General features: G+C 43.0%; 1 pseudogene; it reads right to left on the bottom strand.

Annotated features, from left to right (window-relative positions):
* Nucleotides 1-16,345: 16,345 nt before the first annotated feature.
* Nucleotides 16,346-18,031, bottom strand: LOC104679323 (annotated as a pseudogene).
* Between the last annotated feature and the right edge of the window lie 1,567 nt (nt 18,032-19,598).

Below are 19,598 nucleotides of genomic sequence, written 5' to 3'. Positions count from 1 at the left end.
TTACTGGGCAGCCTCACTGTTGTTCCAGTCAAGGTAATCTCTCTATTCGTTGCTGTTTTTGAGATTGTTTCTTTGTCATTAAAAAAAAAATTTACTATGATTTGCCTGAATATGGTATTTATTGCACTTGGGTTTCACAGTGTGTCCTGAATCTGGGGTTTTGTCTTTTGTCAGTTTTAGAAACTTTTCATCCACTATCTCTTTAGATACTGCTTTTTCATATTTTCTCTCCCTGTCCTTTCAGAATTCCGTTGACACATATGTTAGACCTTAGCACTGTATTCTGTATGTCTTTTATGTTCACATCTGTATTTTCAATCCCTTTGCCTCTCCATGAATCTGGTTATTCATTGTGGATATTGTCTTCCAATCTGTTTTCCAATTCACTTTAGCTGCTGCTAAACCCATTAATCAATTTCTCTCTATATAACTCTTAATATAGAATTCAGGTAAGGTTTGACCAGGGCCCAATTCTATTTGTCTGATATTCCAGGCTCTTCCCTCTTCTGTGTATGAGCTTTGTCCTCAGGTTGGCTTCATCCATGGTAGCAAAACAGAAGCAAGGACTACTTGTTTTCTTGATTACATCAAGCAGACATGAGAGGGCTTTTGTGTCAATAATTCAAGTAAGATTCTTGAATTCTTGCTTCTCATCATGATTCTTCTGGTTTTGTTAACATGCCTGCCCTTAGACCAATGTCTGTGACCAGAAAGATGAAATGTGCTCATTTAATTAGGTTCCACCCCTGGAACTGGAATTGGGGTCAGTTTTCTGAAGACACGTGTTGCTTAGAGAAGAGGTAGATACCTAAATGAAATGAATAAATTAAAAGTGGGGCATTGTAAGAAAGAGAGAAGGAGTGATATATACTTACACGGCAGCCAAATGACTACTACATCTTCCAATGAGCATAATGAGCATAAACTCATGACTACTCTTGGAGCCTATGCAGACAAACAGGTGTTGGCTGAGGTTGCCCCAATTTCCAAGAGAATGACTTTCTGTGATAACTTTATTTCTCATATGCCTTTCTGCACTGAGAACCTGACAAGCTAAAAAATGGCATTTCTAAGCTCCCTTGCAGCTAGGGTTCTGGACATGACTTTCTACTAGTGAAATGTACTTGTGTGAGATTTGAAAAGTATAGATGAGGCAGAGGATGTTTCCCAATTGGTTTTAGCTTTGTTTGTTTTTGATTAAAAAAGATTGTGGTGATGAATCTATTAACCAGATTATAGGTACAGAGAAGCAATGGCTATGATGCCAGCTTCCTTGTCTTGATTCTTGAGAATTCAAGCAATGTGTTCAAGGTTACATAGATAACAAGTGACAGATAACAAGTGACAGAGTTCAAGCTCAGTGAGTTCTTGAAGTTTGTCCCGTGGTTGCTGAGAGGTAGTGGCTTCCCAGCTGAGTCAGTTCTGTTGTCTCCTAAAAATTCTTCCTGAAGGTGAGTCTAGAGCTCACCCCTCCAGCTCTTCCAATCATTTCGTAAGCTCTTAGTTCTCTCTATTATAGACCTTTCTGCTTACAATATCTACAGCCATTTCGATTTCCTGCACCTTTTCACTAGCATAATAAGGAAAACATCCTTCTGGGATCTGGACAGAGCTAGTTTATCTCCAAAAATTCCAGGTGTCCTAATTACAATCATGGAGTGGGTATGGATTAATAACCAGGTTTCTTCCAACAATCAGGGACAAGTACCTGTTCTTTGACATGGCCACAGAATAGCCTGAATGGAGAAACTCAGGAACTGTGGTCCAGGTTGGGCTTGACTTCCATGGGTCTTGCCTCCACTGAGTGGGTGGGGGGTGGGAATCCTTTTTACTGTCTGTCTACTCTGTGCCACAGCCTGCACTCAGTGCTTCACAAACATCATTCATCCACAGCTCACTACAGCCCTGGAAAGCCGGTATGATTATCCTCAGTTTACATGTGGGAAAACTGAGACTCAGAGAGGTTAAAGCAACCTGCCCAAGATTCCATAGATAATAAATGACAGAATCAGAGTTAACATCAGGCCTGTCTGCATGCTCAGCCTATACTTGTTTACATTTTAAAATCTCTTTTCTTTTCTTTCTTTTTTTTTTTTTCCTGTATTGCTCTGTCACCCAGTCTGGAGTGCAGTGATATGATCATAGCTCACTGTTGTCTTGAACTCCTGGGCTCAAGGAATCCTCCTGCCTTAGTCTCCTGAATAGCTAGGACTATAGGCATACACCACTGTGCCTAGCTTTATTTATTTATTTATTTAGTTAGTTAGTTAGTTAGTTAGTTAGTTAGTTAGTTAGTTAGTTGAGACAGTGTCTCATTATGTTGCCCAGGCTAGTCTCAAACTCCTGGGCTAAAGCAATCCTCCTGCCTTGGCTTCCAAAATCTTTGAGATTATAGGCACAAGCCACCACACCTGACCTCTTTTAATAATTATAAAGGTAATGCATGTTAATTGTAGAAACTTTGGCTTCACCCCTTTGGAGTCATGGTAGCAAGATAAAAACAGGTGCTATTTTTTCTACAAATATATTTATATAAAGTCCCTGCTGCTTTTGTCACATATGATGCCTAGTTTTTGATACAAGATATATGAACTCTGTATTAGTCCATTCTCATGCTGCTATGAAAAAAATACCCGAGACTGGGTAACTTATAAAGAAAAGAGGTTTAATTGACTCACAGTTCCACATGGCTAGGGAGACCTCAGGAACTTTACAATCATGGTGAAAGGTAGCTCTTCACAGGGCAGCAGGAGAGAGAATGAATACCAGCAGGGAAATGCTTATAAAACCATCAGATTTTGTGAGAACTCACTCACTATCTCAAGAACAACATGCGGGAAACTGCCCCCATGATTCAATTACCTCCCACTGGGTCCCTCCCATGAGGGGATTATGGGGATTACAATTCAAGATGAGATTGAGGGGGGACACAGCCAAACCATATCAAACTGTATTTTCTCTTCGTTTTCTTTTTCCTTGATCACTGGTATGAACAGTATTTTAGAAATACTGTTTCTGGCTTTGTGTTGACCTATTAATAAATGAAAGGGTAGACAATTACCTGCGATAACTGAATTGTAGATAATTATAAGGACTCACAGGTCACATTTTAACTCGTTATCTCATTAATAGACTCTGTGAGCTAATTTAAAAGGATTTTTTTTTTTTTTTTTTTTGAGACAGAGTCTTGCTCTGTCACCCAGGCTGGAGTGCAGTGGTGCAATCTTGGCTCACTGCAACTTTCGCCTCCCAGGTTCAAGCCATGCTCCTGCCTCAGCCTCGCAAGTAACTGGGATTATGGGCACCCGCCACCATGCCTGGTTAATTTTTGTATTTTAAGTAGAGACAGGGTTCACCATGTTGGTCAGGCTGGTCTCGAACTCCTGACCTCATGATCCACCCGCCTCAGTCTCCCAAAGTACTGGGATTACAGGTGTGAGACACCACGCCCAGCCAATATCAATAATCTTATATGATGATTTTAACCATATAGAATCACACTGGCCAAAGTGTGTGTGTGTGTGAGATTGTGTGTGTGTGTTTTGATTGCCTATTCTTTTCTCACAGGCTGTAGGCAATAGTTACCAATGTTGCCACAAACATTTAAAAGATGTTATCTGTTGCCTATTTAGCCCAAATTTGTCAGTAGGATAATTCACCATAATCATGTCAACAATTCTAAGGCAGCAGTTGAAAGTCATTGTTGTACTCTGTGGCTGAAAATGAACTATGGGCAAATCTCACATTGAAAAATCCCACATGATGAACATTGAGATTCTCAAAAGTGACTGTGATCTGGACTTCATTCAATTTTAAGTACTTTGGTAGTCATGACAATAAAAATCACCTCTACTCCACTTCTTCTTCTCCTCTTCCTGCTTCTTCTCCTCTCGTGATAATATAGTTACAATGTCAACAACTATAAGTATAAGGAGAAAGTCCCCCTCCCATCCTTGACTCCCATCTATCCATTCCCATCTGTGCCTTTGGTAACCATCTTCTTTTACTTATGTATCTTTCTAGATATTCTTTATGTATATACAAGTGAATACAAGTATATATTCTTGTTTTTCTTCCTTTTTTGCACAAAAAGTAGCAAAATATATGCACTGTTGTGTACTTTTTTTTGATTTAAAACTGTATCTTGGAGATCTTTCCATATTGGAACATATAAAGCACCTTCATTCATTTTTATCGCTACTTAATGTCCTATTTTATGAATGTCATGTAATTTATATTTCTAGTTCCCTAGTCAACTTGATGGCCATTTGAATTGTTTCTAATATTTTGCTACTACAAACAATGCTGTGGTGAATAGCATTGTACATATGTCATTTTGCACATAAGAGTCTATCTGTAGAATAAATTGCCAAAAGTAAAATTCTTGGGTGAAAAGACAAATACTTTTTTTTCTTTTGAGACAGAGTCTCACTCTGTTGCCCAGGCTGGAGTGCAGTGGCACAATCTCGGCTCACTGCAACCTCCATCTCCCAGGTTCAAGTAATTCTTCTGTCAGCCTCCCGAGTAGCTGGGATTACAGGCATGTGCCACCACACCCGGCTAATTTTTGTATTTTTAGTAGAGATGGGGTTTCACCATATTGGTCAGGCTGGTCTCGAACTCCTGAGCTCATGTGATCCACCCGCCTCAGCCTCCCAAAGTGCTGGGATTACAGGCGTGAGCCACCGTGCCTGGCCAAAAGATACTTTTAAAATTTAAATAGATAATTTGAGATTTATCTTCATAGAACTTATGTCAATATACACCCTCAGCACCAATTTTTGAAATGCCTGTTTTCCCAGTCTCACTGTGAGAGTGTTATCAAACTTTGGATTTTTGTCAATGTACTAAGTAAGTAAGCATTTCTATTTTAGTGTTTTATTTTGTATTTTATTCATTATGCATGAGGTTAAGAATATTTCCATGTGTTTAAAATTTATTTATATTTCTTGTCTACCCATGTTCTTTGCCCATTTTCTATTGGGTTACTTAGAAGTCTTATTGACTGCTAGTGACTCCTGTTATATATTAGGGAGATGACTTCTTTGTGATTTGATATGAAAACATTTTCCCTGGTTTAATATTTATTCTTCAACTTTACTTACAGTATTTTTTAAACATGCAGAGTAGTTTTTCATTTTGGTGTAGTTGAACTTCTTGATCTTATATGACTTCTGGATTTTGGGCGATAGAAGGCTTTCCTTACTACAAGATGAAAGTATTTTTCCATTTTTCTTTTAGTATTTGTGAGGTTTTTTAAAAAAAGTTAATTTTTTTACGCATTTGAAGTTAACCTAGAGAGCCTTGAAGAGTGGATTAAACTTTATTTTTGTCTAGGTGGCTGCTTATTTGTCCCAGTACTACTTATTTAGTGGTCAGTAATTTCTCCAATGACTTGAGATGTCAACTTTATGATACTGTATCCTTATATGATTTTGAGACTATTTGTGAATGTGATGTTCTACTCCATTAGCCTCTATCTGTCTCCAACTTACAGGCCAGCACTACATTGTTGTGATGACTGAGGCTTCATAACATCCTTTTATATCTAGGAGTGCTGACCCACCTCCCCCTTGCTCCTTGCTCTTCTTTATATTTTTTATTGCTACTCTTGCTTCTTTCTTTTTCTTTTTCTTTTTTTTTTTTTTTTTTTTGAGGAGGAGTCTCGCTCTGTCGCCCAGGCTGGAGTGCAGTGGCGTGATCTCGGCTCACTGCAAGCTCCGCCTCCCGGGTTCCCGCCATTCTCCCGCCTCAGCCTCCGAGTAGCTGGGACTACAGGCGCCCGCCACCTCGCCCGGCTAGTTTTTTGTATTTTTAGTAGAGACAGGGTTTCACCGTGTTAGCCAGGAGGGTCTCGATCTCCTGACCGTGATCCACGCGCCTCGGCCTCCCAAAGTGCTGGGATTACAGGCTTGAGCCACGGCGCCCAGCCGCTTCTTTCTTTTTCTATATAAACTTTTAGACTCAACTTTTTTAGCCAAAAAAGCCTATTTGTATGTTTGTTGGATTACATTAAAATTTTTAAATTAAGTGATGGAGAATTTACAGCTTTATGATATTGAGGATTTCTATCCAAGAGCGTGTTATATTTCCATTTGTTTAAATTTTTTGAGGGGGGTTATATTTAGTAGCATGTTATAAACTTTCCTCACACGGGCCTTGACTATTTCTTGCTAAGTTTATTGCCAGGTATTGAATTTTTTTTTTTTTTTTCGTTCTAATAGAAATAAGGTCTTTTCTTCCATCACGTTACTTATATTGATAAAACTTGATGTTTGTAAATTAATTTTGTTCCCGACTAATTTTGTTGTATTTTCTTTTTGTTGTAGTAGATTTTTAGTATATTTCCTTGGGTTTTCAAGACATACAATTATATTTCCTGCAATAGTTCCTCTCTTCTAATTTTTATACCACTAGTTTATTTTAATCTAGTTGATTCACCTAACACACCTAGTAAAGTATTAAATAGTGTTGACGTGACCATCTTTGTTTTGTTTTTTCAGAATTTAATGGAGATGCTTCTAGTGTTTCCCCCAAGTCTGATGTTGGTATTGGGTCGAGATAATTTTTTTTCATGTTAAGAAGATATCTTTCCCTATCTCATTGAATGTTTTGATCAAGAATATTGTTTCAAATGCCTTTAGTGTCTATGGAGGTGATCATATGATTTCCCTCTCAAATCTATAATACTCAAATTTATTGTGATTAATTATGTAAGTAGGTTTCATAATATTAAACCATCCTTGCACCCTGAAATATATCCCACTTGGTTATGATGTTGAAATCTGATTGATAATTCTTTACTGAGGGTTTTTAACTGATGGTCATAAGTGATATTGATCTATAGTTTGCTTTTTTGTGTACAGTATTAAGTTTTGGTATCAGTGGTATACTTGCTTCATATAAAGAATTCGAAAGTTTTTTTCAGTGCTTTGGAACAATTAAAAAACATTGGAATATTTACTTTTTAAAAGTTTGTTCAAATTTCCCTTGTGAAATTGCCTGGGCCTGCTGCTTTTTTCAGGGGTAGGATAACTCTTTGACAATCTTCTCTATCTCTTCCATATAAATTGGCCTCCATCATTTCTTTGTCTTGAGGTCAGTTTTGTGTACATGGCTCTTCTGCTATTTAGGAATCTTGGATTTTTCTTCTTGTAGATGCCTTTATAATTATAACCTTCTATGATGTCCTTTACTCTCCATTTCTTTTTTTTTTTTTTTTTGAGATGGAGTCTTGCTCTGTCACCTAGGCTGGAATGCAGTGGCACAATCTTGGCTCACTGCAACCTCCACCTCCTGGGTTCAAGCAATTCTCTTGCCTCAGCCTCCCGAGTAGCTGGGACTACAGGTGTGTGCCACCACGTCCAGCTAATTTTTTTTTTTTTGCATTTTTAGTAGAGACGGGGTTTCACCATGTTAGCCAGGATGGTCTTGATCTTCTGACCTCATGATCTGCCTGCCTCAGCCTCCCAAAGTGCTGGGATTACAAGCATGAGCCACCGCGCCCGGCCTACTGTCTGTTTCTTTAGGTAGTATCCATGACTTCCCAGTTACGAGAATAATAAAATGAGCTCAGATTCTAATACTTTATTCTTGAGAACCTGTATCTACTCTTTAAACAAACCTTTTCTGAGTGTCTGCTGTGTTCCAGAACTAGCTGAGCCTGGAAAATGCAGAGGTGAATCACAGACACCACATGTCCCTCTGGGGCTCGAAGTCCATAAGCTGGGAAGGCAGCCATGGACATTGACGGCTATGACTGTATGTTGGATGCTATGTTTAGGATTTATGCAACAGACTGTGGGGACACAGAAGAGAAGTGTCTGCCCCAGGCCAGGAGGGGGTTTGCTAGGAAAGACTCTGGGAAGGTGATACTACAGCAAGTCTCAAAGGATGAGCTGTGGCCAGGAAGAATGTTCGAGGTAGAGGGGCTGGACAAAGGCTTGGCATTGTGGAGCAGTTTGGGAGGGCTGGAAATGGGGTGCACTTATGTGAGAGATGGGGCCTCACAATGCTTGGACGAAAGACAAGAGGCAGATTATAAAGGCTCTTGATGGCCTGGCACAGTGACTCACGCCTGTAATCCTGGCACTTTGGGAGGCCAAGACGGGCAGATCACTTGAGGTCAGGAGTTCGAGATCAGCCTGGCCAACATGGTGAAACCCCATCTCTACTAAAAATACAAAAATTAGCGAAGCATGGTGTAGTCCTAGCTACTCGGGAGGCTGAGGCAGGAGAATTGCTTGAACCTGGGAGGCAGAGGTTGCAGTGAGCCACAAGATCGCACCATTGCACTCCAGCTTGGGCAACAAAAGGGAAACTCCATCTCAAAAAAAAAAAAAAAAGGAGGAGGGATGGGTTCTTGAATGCCATATCCATGAGTGTGGCTGGCTTTAAGAGTGTGCAGCCTGTACAGCCAGATAGGGCCCTGTTCTCAGAAGGGCCCCATGTTTGGTGTTATTCCTTGCTGCTACCATCTTGAAATTTCTGAATTTCATCTTTCAACTTGTGTTTTGTAACTAAAGTCTGGTGGGACAATGGTACATGCACATGAGTAGTGGAGACACACCGGGTGACAGCACTAGCACACATAGGCACAAGCCTGACTGCTGGCTGCACGTGTGTATGTTTCAGGAGAAGTCCATGGCACTGTAAGGCTCCAAACCAGCTGAGCTGGGCCTAGGGCCCATCACATCAGCTAAGACAGTGGCAGCAGCCACAGTGGCCACAGAAGAAAGTGGGTCTCTGCATGGAGACAGTGCATGGGAAGCTGCTTGCCTGTTCACTCCCAGACTGTGTTCCTTTGATAGCTACACAAATACTAACTCTCTGGCCTGAGCACTGGAACAGGAATTGCTAGTACTCACGCAGTAAACTTAGTCAGTAAATTATTACAAAATAAAAGCAAACACAAGGATATTGCAATAAAGCATAGCAGCATGTATCAGAATTCTTTGAAGAGTTTAGAATCTCTGGTTTTTATTTATTTTATTTTTTTTTAGAGACAAGGTCTCCCTCTGTCACCAAGGCTGGAGTGCAGTGGCTCAAGCTATCCTCCCGCCTTGGTCTCCCAAGTAGCTGAGACTACAGGCATGCACTACCATACCCCAAAAATAATGTTTTTATTCTGTAGAGACAGAGGTCTTGCTATGTTACCCAAGTTAGTCTGAAACTCTGGGGCTCAAGTGATTCTCTTGCCTTGGCTTCCCAAAGTGTTGGGATTACAGGTGTGAGCTACCACGCCCAGCTTCTGATTTTTAAAACTGCTGCAACATCACAAAGCAAATATCTGCAGGCTTAAAGACAGAAACCGAATATAAAAATCATTGCATTAGATTGAAAAGAGCCCTGTTTTCATAGGAAGTTTCAGATTAAGCAATCATTAACAAGGAAGATAATTTTAAAATAAATTTTTCCTTGTAATTGAAGATATAGAAATATATACATAAACAGGACTTCTGAATTATACACAAATCATGAAACCACTTTCAGCTTCTTATTTAACCTCCACATGTTACAAGAAATGTCAAAGAAAATATTAAAATGACATTGTATAGGTGTACATTAAAATTAAATTCAGATTTACACAAAAATGATTTGTATGAAGAGTTAAATCTTTTTAGAAAAATAATTCCACAAGAATTATCAGTTCTAGATATACTGAAACAGATACAGTAACAGGTAGATCCAATAACAGATCCACTAGAAATTACATCCCTAGAAAGATCCTTCTGAAAATTAAAAATCATAAAAAATTGTCACCTTTAATTTGCCAAGAACATTTGATATCCCTTCAATTACACTGACTAAAAATGAAGATCCTAAAAATATACATTTTGACAACCTCTTTGATTTTTGCAGAAAATGATTTGTGGAAATTATTTTGTGGAAAAATGAGCCAGAAAAATCTTATGATGAATCAAGATACCACATGAATGGAGCTTTTGTTTGTTTGTTTGTTTGTTTGTTTGTTTTCTCCCTAGACAAGCTCTTGCTCTGTCCCCCAGGCCGGAATGCAGTGGTGCAATCATAGCTCACTGTTACCACGATTTCCCTGGCTCAAACGATCCTCCTGCCTCAGCCTTCCAAGTAGCTGGGACTACAGGTGGGTACCACTACAACCAGTTAATTTTATAAATCTTTTGGAGAGAAAAGGTCTCATTGTATTGCCCAGGCTGATCTCAAAATCCTAGGCTCAACTATCCTCCTGCCTTGGCCTCCCAAAATGCTGGGATTACAGGCGTGAACCACCCCTCTTGGCCTAATGGAGCATTCTTATTTGTTGTATTACATAACATTATGACACCAAAATACTACCTTTTTGCAGTTTGTAAATTTATATTTTTACTCATGTTACCCCTATTATGTTTTACAAGTACTGTTTTTAAAGGAAAGAACTAATTTTAGTGTTCTTAATAGCATCTTCCCCCTGCATTTTGTTAAGGCACCTTGCATTTTAATTTTGCATTGTGTCCTGCAAATTATGCAGCTACTCCTGCCCCTTAGGTTGGTCTACGGTACAGGTAATGTAGGTGAAGGGGCTTTAAGGAGTTTTAAACAGACACTGTCGTATTCATATTTTGGAAGAGGTGTGGAAGATGAACACCCATTATGTCTCACCTTTTTTGGTCGACTGTAAGCTCTGAGAGGGCAGAGTTTGCCTCTAATCTTTGGATCTTCCATAGGGCCTAGCACAATGCCTGGCACATGATGGGCTGTAGAGCACACTGGTTAGGCAGGGGGATCGGAAGCCAGGCTTCTTGGCATTGAATCCTGGTCTGCCACTTACTAACAAATTACCTAACCTCTCTTCCCTTCACTATCCATATCTGTAAAATACAGGCTTCTATTTCACAGAGTTTTTAGGAAGATTAAATAAATACATGTGAAGTATTTAGAATAGTATCTGATACTTAGTATTCATTCAAATGTTAACTATTATCATTTTAAGTAAATATTTAATTGGAAGGATTTTAAAACTTCTGTAAGCAAAAGAGAGCGTTGGTGCAGTTTTAGAAGCACTGAAGAAATAGAGGTCCTGGCATGTATGCCAAGATTGTATCAACTTTTGTGACTAAAATAATAATTTATTATTTCACTCCCTGAGAGGATTCAACCCTACACAATTACCTTTCTCCCACCTTATGGAGAGGATTGCCTAATGGAGGCTTATATAGAACTAAATAGGAGTACTTTTTTGGCTAAAATAATAGAAAACTCAATTCAAAAAACCCACAATGAAATACTACTTCATGTCTGTTAGGATGGCTGTTATTGGAAAATTGGCAAATTACAAGTGTTGGTAAGGATGCAGAGAAATTGGAATCCTTATGCCCTGCTGGTGGGAATATGAAATGGTGTAGTTGGTAAGGAAAACGTTACAGTAGTTCCCCCCAAAATTAAAAAGAATCACTATCTGATCCAGCAATTCCATTCCTAGGTATACACTGAAAAAAAAATTGAAAGCAGGAACATGGACAGATATTTGTACACCCATATTCATAGCAGCATTATTTACAATAGGCAAAAGGGAGACGCAACCCAAGTGTCTGCGGACAGATGAATGGATGAACAAAATGTGATATATACATGCAATCAAGTATTATTCAGCCTTAAAAAGGAAGGATATTCTGACACATGCTTAACTCAGAAGAACCTTGAAGCCATTATGCCAAGTTAAATAAGCCAGTCATGAATACTATATTATTCTGCTCATATGAAATACTTAAAGTAGTCAAATTTATAGGAACAGGAAGTAGAATGGTGGTTGTCAGGTGGAGTGGGATGGGGATTTATTGTTTAATAGGTAGAGTTTCAGTTTTGCAGGATGAAGAAAGTTCTGGGAATGGCTGGGCGCAGTGGCTCACACCTGTAATCCCAACACTTTGGGAGGCCAAGGTGAGCGGATCATCTGAGGTCAGGAGTTTGAAACTAGCCTGGGCAACATGACAAAACCCTGTCTCTACTGAAAATACAAAAAAAAAATAAATAAATAAATTAGCTGGGCATGGTGGTGGGCGCCTGTAATCACAGCTACTCAGGAGGCTAAGGCAGGAGAATGGCTTGAACCCAGGAGGCGGACCTTGCAGTGCCAAGATCTCACCACTGCACTCCAGCCTGGGTGACTGAGCAAGACTCAGTCTCCAAAAAGAAAAGAAAAAGTTCTGGAGATGGATGGCCACGATGGTTACAAAGCAATGTGAATGTATTTAATGCTAATAAGCTGTGTACTTAAAAATTGTTAAAATGGTAAATTTTATGTTATGTATGTTTTACCGCAATTTAAAAAGTAAAAACAAACCCACTGATACAAACAATAAGGAAGGTATTGGCACATATAACTGGAGGTCCTGAGGTAGGGAGTGTTTCCTGGTTGGCTTCTCAGGGTTTCTCTGGACTTAACCTCTTTTGGGGAAGGGAAGGAGGTGTCAAGATGGCTGCCACAGTTTTTCATTCACCACAACCACGTCCCAAAGAAGAAAAGAGAGTCTTTCTATTCCAGCTTTTCAAGCAAAGGGCTTGAGAGTCACTCTGATTGGACAGCCATCACGTGCTTATCTTTGAACCAATGACTGTTGGAATAATAGGTATTATTGTCTTAAGCCAAGTCCAGAGCCTGCAGTTAGAGATGGGACAGTTTCCCTCCTAAGGACACAGGCTGCCTGTGAGAGGGGTGAGTATCTGTTAGGAAGGAGGGAAAGAACAGATGGGGATGGGTAAGCAACCAGAAAGATTTACTACCTCATAGCCAGCTCAGACACATTGAAAAGGTTTTTCCAGGAGATATGGAAGCCATTCATGGAGGAGAAATTAATGTGTGTGCAAGAGCAGATAGTCTTCCTTTATTTACTAGTTCTCAGTGCCTGCTAACCTGAAGACTCAATTTTTTTTGTTTGTTTGTTTTTGTTTGTTTGAGATGGAGTCTCACTCTGCTGCCTGGGCTAGAGTGCATGGCACAATCTCAGCTCACTGCAACCTCCACCTCCTAAGTTCAAGCAATTTTCCTGCCTCAGCCTCCCGAGTAGCTTGCACTACAAGCACCCACCACTAAGTCCACTAATTATTATTATTATTATTATTATTATTATTATTATTATTATTGTATTTTTAGTAGAGATGGGGTTTTACCATGTTGGCCAGCCTGGTCTTGAACTCCTGACATTGTGATTTGCCTGCCTCGCTCTCCCAAAGTGCCAGGATTACAGGCGTGAGCCACTGCGCCCAGTCAACTCAAATTTTTTCTTGCATGCCTCATTGTTTTTTGGGAGGACATCTCAACAAATGTATTTTTCCTTGGAGTATAGTGATATTTATTAATCAAGATGTTGTTGCATTTTATTTTTTCAAATATTTGTTGAGACCAACTTCTTCATGTCTTTCAGGCAAAGGGAACAGTGTCAGCAAAAGAAGAGATGTATAAGGAGAAAAATGATAAACTGCTAGTATGTGAAGTTTGATGTCGCTGGAGCATAGTCTGTGGGTAAAGGAGTGACAGGAAAAAAGGCTGGAAAGATAAAATGGGATCAGATCATAAAGGTCTTGAGCTAGGCAGTGCTTGCTTCAACTTACTGATGTAAAACATACATACAGTCAAGAGCATGAAGTGCATTAAGCTTAAGCCAACATTCCAGCAGATTTTACATATGTATAAACCCATACAATCACCATGCAGATCAAGATCTAGAACATTTCCAGCACTCCAGAATGTTCCTTCACATTCCTTCCCAGATAAACAAAATGTCAATATACATCCCTGGAGGGAATGGTGGTAGTAATTCTGGCCTCTGCCACTATTAATTAGTTCTGCCTGTTCTCTTTTCTTTTTTTTCTCTTTCTTTGAGACAGGGTCTTGCTGTGTTGCCCAGGCTGGAGTGCAGTGATGCAATCTCAGCTCACTGCAACCTCCGCCTCGTGGGCTCAAGTGATCCTCCCACCTCAGCCTCTGGAGTAGCTAAGACTACAGGCATGCATCAGCAAACCTGGCTGATTTTTTATTTTTTATTTTTGGAGACGAGGTCTCGCTCTGTTGCCCTGGCTGGAGTGCAGTGGTATGATCTCCAGTCACTGCAACCTCTGCCTCTTGGGGTCAAGCTATCCTTCTGCCTCAGCCTCCAAAGTAACTGGGAATACAGGCTCATGCCACCATGCCTGGCTAATTTTTTGTGTATTTTTAGTAGAGATGGGATTTCACCATGTTGGCCAGACTGGTCTCGAACTCCTTACCTCAGGTGATAAGCCCACTTCGGCCTCCCAAAGTGCTGGGATTACAGGTTTGAGCTACCCCACCTGGCCCCTGGCAGATTTGAAAAACTTTTTGGTAGAGATGAGGTCTCACTGTGTTGCCCAGGCTGGTGTTGAATTCCTGAGCTCAAGCGATCCACCCACCTTGGCCTCCCAAAGTGCTGGGTTACAGGTGTGAGCCACCACACCCAGCAGAACATCATAGAAGTGAACAGAATTGTTATGGGCGGGTCTTTATTTTTAGACGTCCCAGGATGTGGCGGGCTGCTCCCAAGATGGTGGCAAGTCTTTTGTTCTTTGACCTGGGGTTTTTGGCCTCACAGATTCCAAGGAATGGAACCTTGGGCCATGCAGTGAGTGTTATAGTTCTATTAGAAGCCGTGGGTTATGGAAGAGAACCGTGGAACCCAGCAACTAGTGTTCAGCTCCATTAGGAAGAACCCTGGGCCCTCAGCCATGCAGGAACAACGGTGTGCCTTTAGCCAGATTGGGAGCGGCAATGGGGGCCTGGCTGGATCAGGAGCGCAGCGGATACCCTGCTGGATCTGGAGGGGTGGAAGTCAGCGCCGGGTCTGCGATGGCGGCAAACAGCAGTGGTGGACAGCGAGCGAAAGCTCAGCTTCAGCTGTAACAAACGTGGACCAGAAGACTATGCAGCTGCAAGATTTAATAGAGTGAAAACAGAGCTCGCATGCAATGGGAGGGGACCCAAAGGGGGTTACCGCTCCCTGCTCAAATGCCTGGGTTTATATCCTGATCATTGTCCCTCCCCCTGTGCTCTCAGGAGATAGATGATTTGACTATTTCTTTACTTCCTGCTTTTGGCCTGATTTGTATTTTAGTGAGCCCTCCTTACTACCTGATTGGTTGGGTGTGAGCTGAGTTACCAGCCCTGTGTTTAAAGGTGGGTGTGGTCACCTTCCCCAGCTAGGTTTAGGAGTTCTTAGTCCGCCTAGGAAATCCGGCTAGTCCTGTCTCTCAAAATGATAACAACTTGCACCCTTTTTAACCTGGCTTCTTTAGGCCTAATGTTCATAAGATGCCTCTGTGTGGTTGCCTGTATCAGCGTTTGTTCGCTTTGTTGCTTGGTCTAGTATTCCCTTGAACAAATATCCCACGATTTGTTCATTATCTAGTTGATGGACATGTGGGTGATTTCCAGTTTAAGGCTAGTGTAAATACAGCCGTTATGAATGTTCTTGTATATGAATTTGGTGGACATGTACACTCATTTCTCTTGGGTATATTCTGCGAAGTGGGCATGCATGATCCATATTAGTGGATACTGCCGAACAGTTCTCCAGAGTGATTGTACCAAGGGAGCTTGGATGTTAGCCTGAGGAAGACTGGGAGTGATGTGATGAAACTTATATTTAACTCTGGCAGCCACTGTGTTGGATGTGCTGAATCGAGATGAGATTCTAGACAGAGAGACCTGTAAGAAATCGCAGACTAGGTGCAACCAGAGTGTCTCCTGGTTGGCTTCTCAGGGTTTCTCTGGACTTACCCTCTTTTGGGCAAGGGAAGGAGGTATTAAGATGGCTGCCACAGTTTCTCATTTACCACAGCCACATTCCAAAGAGGAAAAGAGAGCCTTTCCATTCCGGCCTTTCAAGCAAAGGGCCTGAGATTTGTTCCGATTGGAAAGCTGTAACGTGCTCATCCCTGAACCAATGACTGTTGCAGGGGGAATGGAATGAATGATACCAGTTGTCTTAAGTCAACTCCAGAGCCTGAAGTTAGAGATGGGGAAGCTTCCTTCCTAGGCACACGGGCTGTCTGCAGGAGGGGTGAGTATCTGTTAGGAAGGAGGAAAAAGATAGATACGCAGTCCCCAGGGGTGATGAGGGATGGTGAACCCCTGAGCCCAGTGGGCACGGAGGAAGCGAATGGTTTTAAGAGATAGTAAGAAGGCAGAATTTTCGTGATTGTTCAGATGTGGTGGGGAGGGATATCATGGAGTCCCAGATGACCACCAAACCTCTGACTCGGCGTTCACAGGATGGTGGTGCTCTTGTCTAAAGGAGAGAGCACTTGAGAAGGAGCAGGTTTGAGGAAGGTGAGCTCCATTTTTTTGTTTGTTTGTTTTGGACAGTTGGCAGAGCTAGCCGAGGTTTTATTTTGGGGGAAAAAAAACCAACAATTGAATTGTTTTGTAGCTGGAAGCATGAGCAAGGGGGGTGCCTCAGGCAGTAAACTCCCTCAGCAGATGGGCTGAGGGCTAGGGCTGAGCCTCAGGTGGGTCTCCTGTTCCTGTGCTCCACTGCACAGCGGCTTCCCCCACAGGCCCTGGGGCAGCCGCAGCAGGGGCAGGCTGGTAGGGGCTGCCATGGCCATTCACTTGGGCAGGACATCTGAGGACTCGGACACCAGCTTCCCATGTCCTGTTTCCACCTTCTTCACAACCACGGCCCTGGAGGAGCTGGCATGGCTGAAGGAGCTGGAGCCTCTACGAAAGCCAAAGCTGGAGTCCAGGCTGTAGCTGAGGCCAGGGCTTGGGAGATGCCCATAGGCCGAGCTCAGCCCATCTGAGAAGCCACTGGTGGTCTTGAGATGGATACTCATGTTCTGCATCCCAGACCCCAGCCAGCTCTCCTTGCCCTCCAGAAGCTTCCTGTAGGTGGCGATCTTGATGTCCAGGGCCAGCTTGATGTTCTTCAGCTCCTGGTGCTCCATGGCACAGCTGCCGCACCATGTCCCGCTTGGCCCACTGCAGGGCGGCCTCCGGCTCGACAGCTTTGTGTTGGCATCCTTAACAGCCAGCTCCCCACACTGCTCAGCATCTGCGATGGCGGCCTCCAGGGAAGCCCTCTGGCCTTTGAGGCCCTCAGTCTCAGCCTGGAGCTGGCTGATGTTCCTGTTAATCTCAGAGAGCTCCATCTTTGCTTAATGCAGGTCATTCCCATGCTTCCTAGCCAGCGTCTGCAGCTCTTCATACTTATCTGGTGCATGCCCTCAGCCTCAGCCCGGCTGTGGTTGGTGATCTCCTTGTACTGCGCCTTGACCTCAGGGATGATGCTGTCCATGTCCAGGGAGTGGCTGTTGTCCATGGACAGCACCATAGAAGTGTCCGAGATCTGGGACTGCAGCTCCCATATCTCCTCTTCATACAGCTGCCTGAGGAAGTCAGTCTCGTCAGTCAGCCCTTCCAGGTGAGACTCCAGCTCTACCTTGTTCATGTTAGCTTCAGCCACATCCTTCTTGATGAGGACAAATTCATTCTCCATCTCCGTACTCTTATTGATCCTCATACTTGTTCTTGAAGTTCTCCACCAGCCCCTGCATGTTGCCAAGCTTCAGATTCTCCTGGCCCAAAGTATCCAGCTGCCGCCGAAAGTTGTTGATGTGGCTCTCAAACATGCTGTCCATGTTGCTCTGAGCTGTCTTCTGCTGCTGCAGGAGGTTCCACTTGGCCTCCAGCATCTTGTTCTGCTGCTCCAGGGATCGCACCTTCTCGATGAAGGAGGCAAACTTGTTGTAGAGGGTCTTGATCTGCTCCTTCTCCTGGGTGTGCACAGCCTGGATGTTGGGGTTCACCTCCAAGGGGGCTCAGCAGGTTCTGGCTAACCATGATGGCTGTGATGACCCCCATACTACTGGCCCCACCAAAGCCTCCACCCAGACCCATGGAGGTGCCCAGGCCACCCTGGAAGCTGCTGCTGCTGCCTACTCAGGAGAAGCTCCAGGAGCTGATACGGGCACTGGGCCCGCTCATGTAGGAGTGGCTGCTTAAGGCCTAGGGGCCAGAGGTGGACACCTTGTAGGACTTCTGGGTCACTCTGATGGACATGGTGGAGGCAGGAGTGGAGGCAGGCGGGCTGAACCAGGCAGAGATTCGAGAAGGAGCAGAGAAGCTGCTTCTAGGTCGTGAGCTTCGTTTTGAACATGTTGAATTGGAGGGATCTAGGGGAGATCAAGGTGGTATCTAGTAGGCAACTGGATACATGGGATTGAACCAAGGGGATAAATCCAGGCTGGAGATTGATGTTATGGAATCAAGGGAATGAGCAAACCATCCAGGGAGAGGATGTAGAAAGAGGATTCCTAGAAGATGGTGGAGAAGGCATTTCCTGAGAGGTAGGAGGAAAACCAGGAGTTTGCCTGCCACGAAGACAACCAAGGGTAGGGAGAGTTTCCACCAGGGAGAAGTAGTCCACATGTCAGAGGCTGCTGGGGGGCACTGAATGGTGTCCTGTGAGTGCAGAGTGGCACCACTTATGTGTAGTTCAGGGGCACGCACAGCCGGCCACTACCAGGCTTTCTTCCGCCTCCTCAGAGGCCCACACCAGTGAGACTGGGCTGGCTGGGCTGCCTCTTTGCACCCCTGAGGCCTGGTTCATGGCCTCTCAGCCTGTGGAAAGGAGACAGGGAGAGGAAGAGGGAGCTTTAGCCTCAGTCCAGGAACGGTGTCTGAGGCCTTTCTGAGAAGTTTGTGGGGACCTCAGCTGGACAATAGAGGGCAGCCTGCAGCCAGAGTAGAGCCAACCAAGTCCCTCCTGACACCAAAAACACTGACATTTGGACACAGTTTTCCCCTGGAGCCTTCCCCTTATGGAAATTCCTGGTTGTAAGCCATATTGACTTTAATCTCAAGTGTCAGAAAGGTTGCCCAGGAGTCTGGGAGCCAACAGCTGAAAGCATGTTTGTAAGGATGTCAGGGCAAACAAAATAGGATACAGAACATTTTTTGAGATCTGTGCCAGTGGTGGACTTTTCTGGAAAACATGACAAAAGCTGACCCTCTTGGGCAAAAAGGCGCTGAGTCTTATCAGTATTAATTTGTGTCCTTACTGAAAGATCAAGTTAGGGAAAGGTAAAGGGGAAGAACAGCACATGTGTGATTTCTTCACCAGGCACAAGGGCGCTGCAGGAGGCTCCCCCCAGAGTTTAATGGACAGCTTTATGTATTTATATGCTTTGATTGGAGCTAAAGAGGTCTGTGCCACACAATGGGCAGTTTCTAGTTGGATTTTAAAAGAAATAACTTTGATCATTTCAAAAGCAATGAAGCCTGATGCAGCGGAGAGAAAAGAAGGCAGTAATTTATGGCTACCATTAAGGACACAAAGACAAAGGCAGAGAGAACGTTTCACCAACTGAAGATTTACAAATGTGTAAAAACCACCCTTATGACCAGAAATAGCTGAGTGTCTCTCTCAGCACCAAACAAAAGGGAGTGGGAGGGAGGTGCAGACAGAAAGAGGGATGCAACCTGCCTGTCTTCACTGAAAAGGTCAAAAGAAAAACAACTACAGAAAAGTTGTTTTCTCAGATAGCTCCATCAAGCAGCTGCACTAGCCACAGCCCAAAGAGGCGGGCTCAGCCTGGGCCCCGTGGGCATGTTCAGGGGCCAGGGT

This window comes from Rhinopithecus roxellana, chromosome 15, assembly GCF_007565055.1.
Source record: "Rhinopithecus roxellana isolate Shanxi Qingling chromosome 15, ASM756505v1, whole genome shotgun sequence".
Taxonomy (NCBI): Eukaryota; Metazoa; Chordata; class Mammalia; order Primates; family Cercopithecidae; genus Rhinopithecus; species Rhinopithecus roxellana.
Note: the sequence above shows the minus strand (reverse complement) of the source record. Positions and strands in the feature narration are given on the sequence as shown.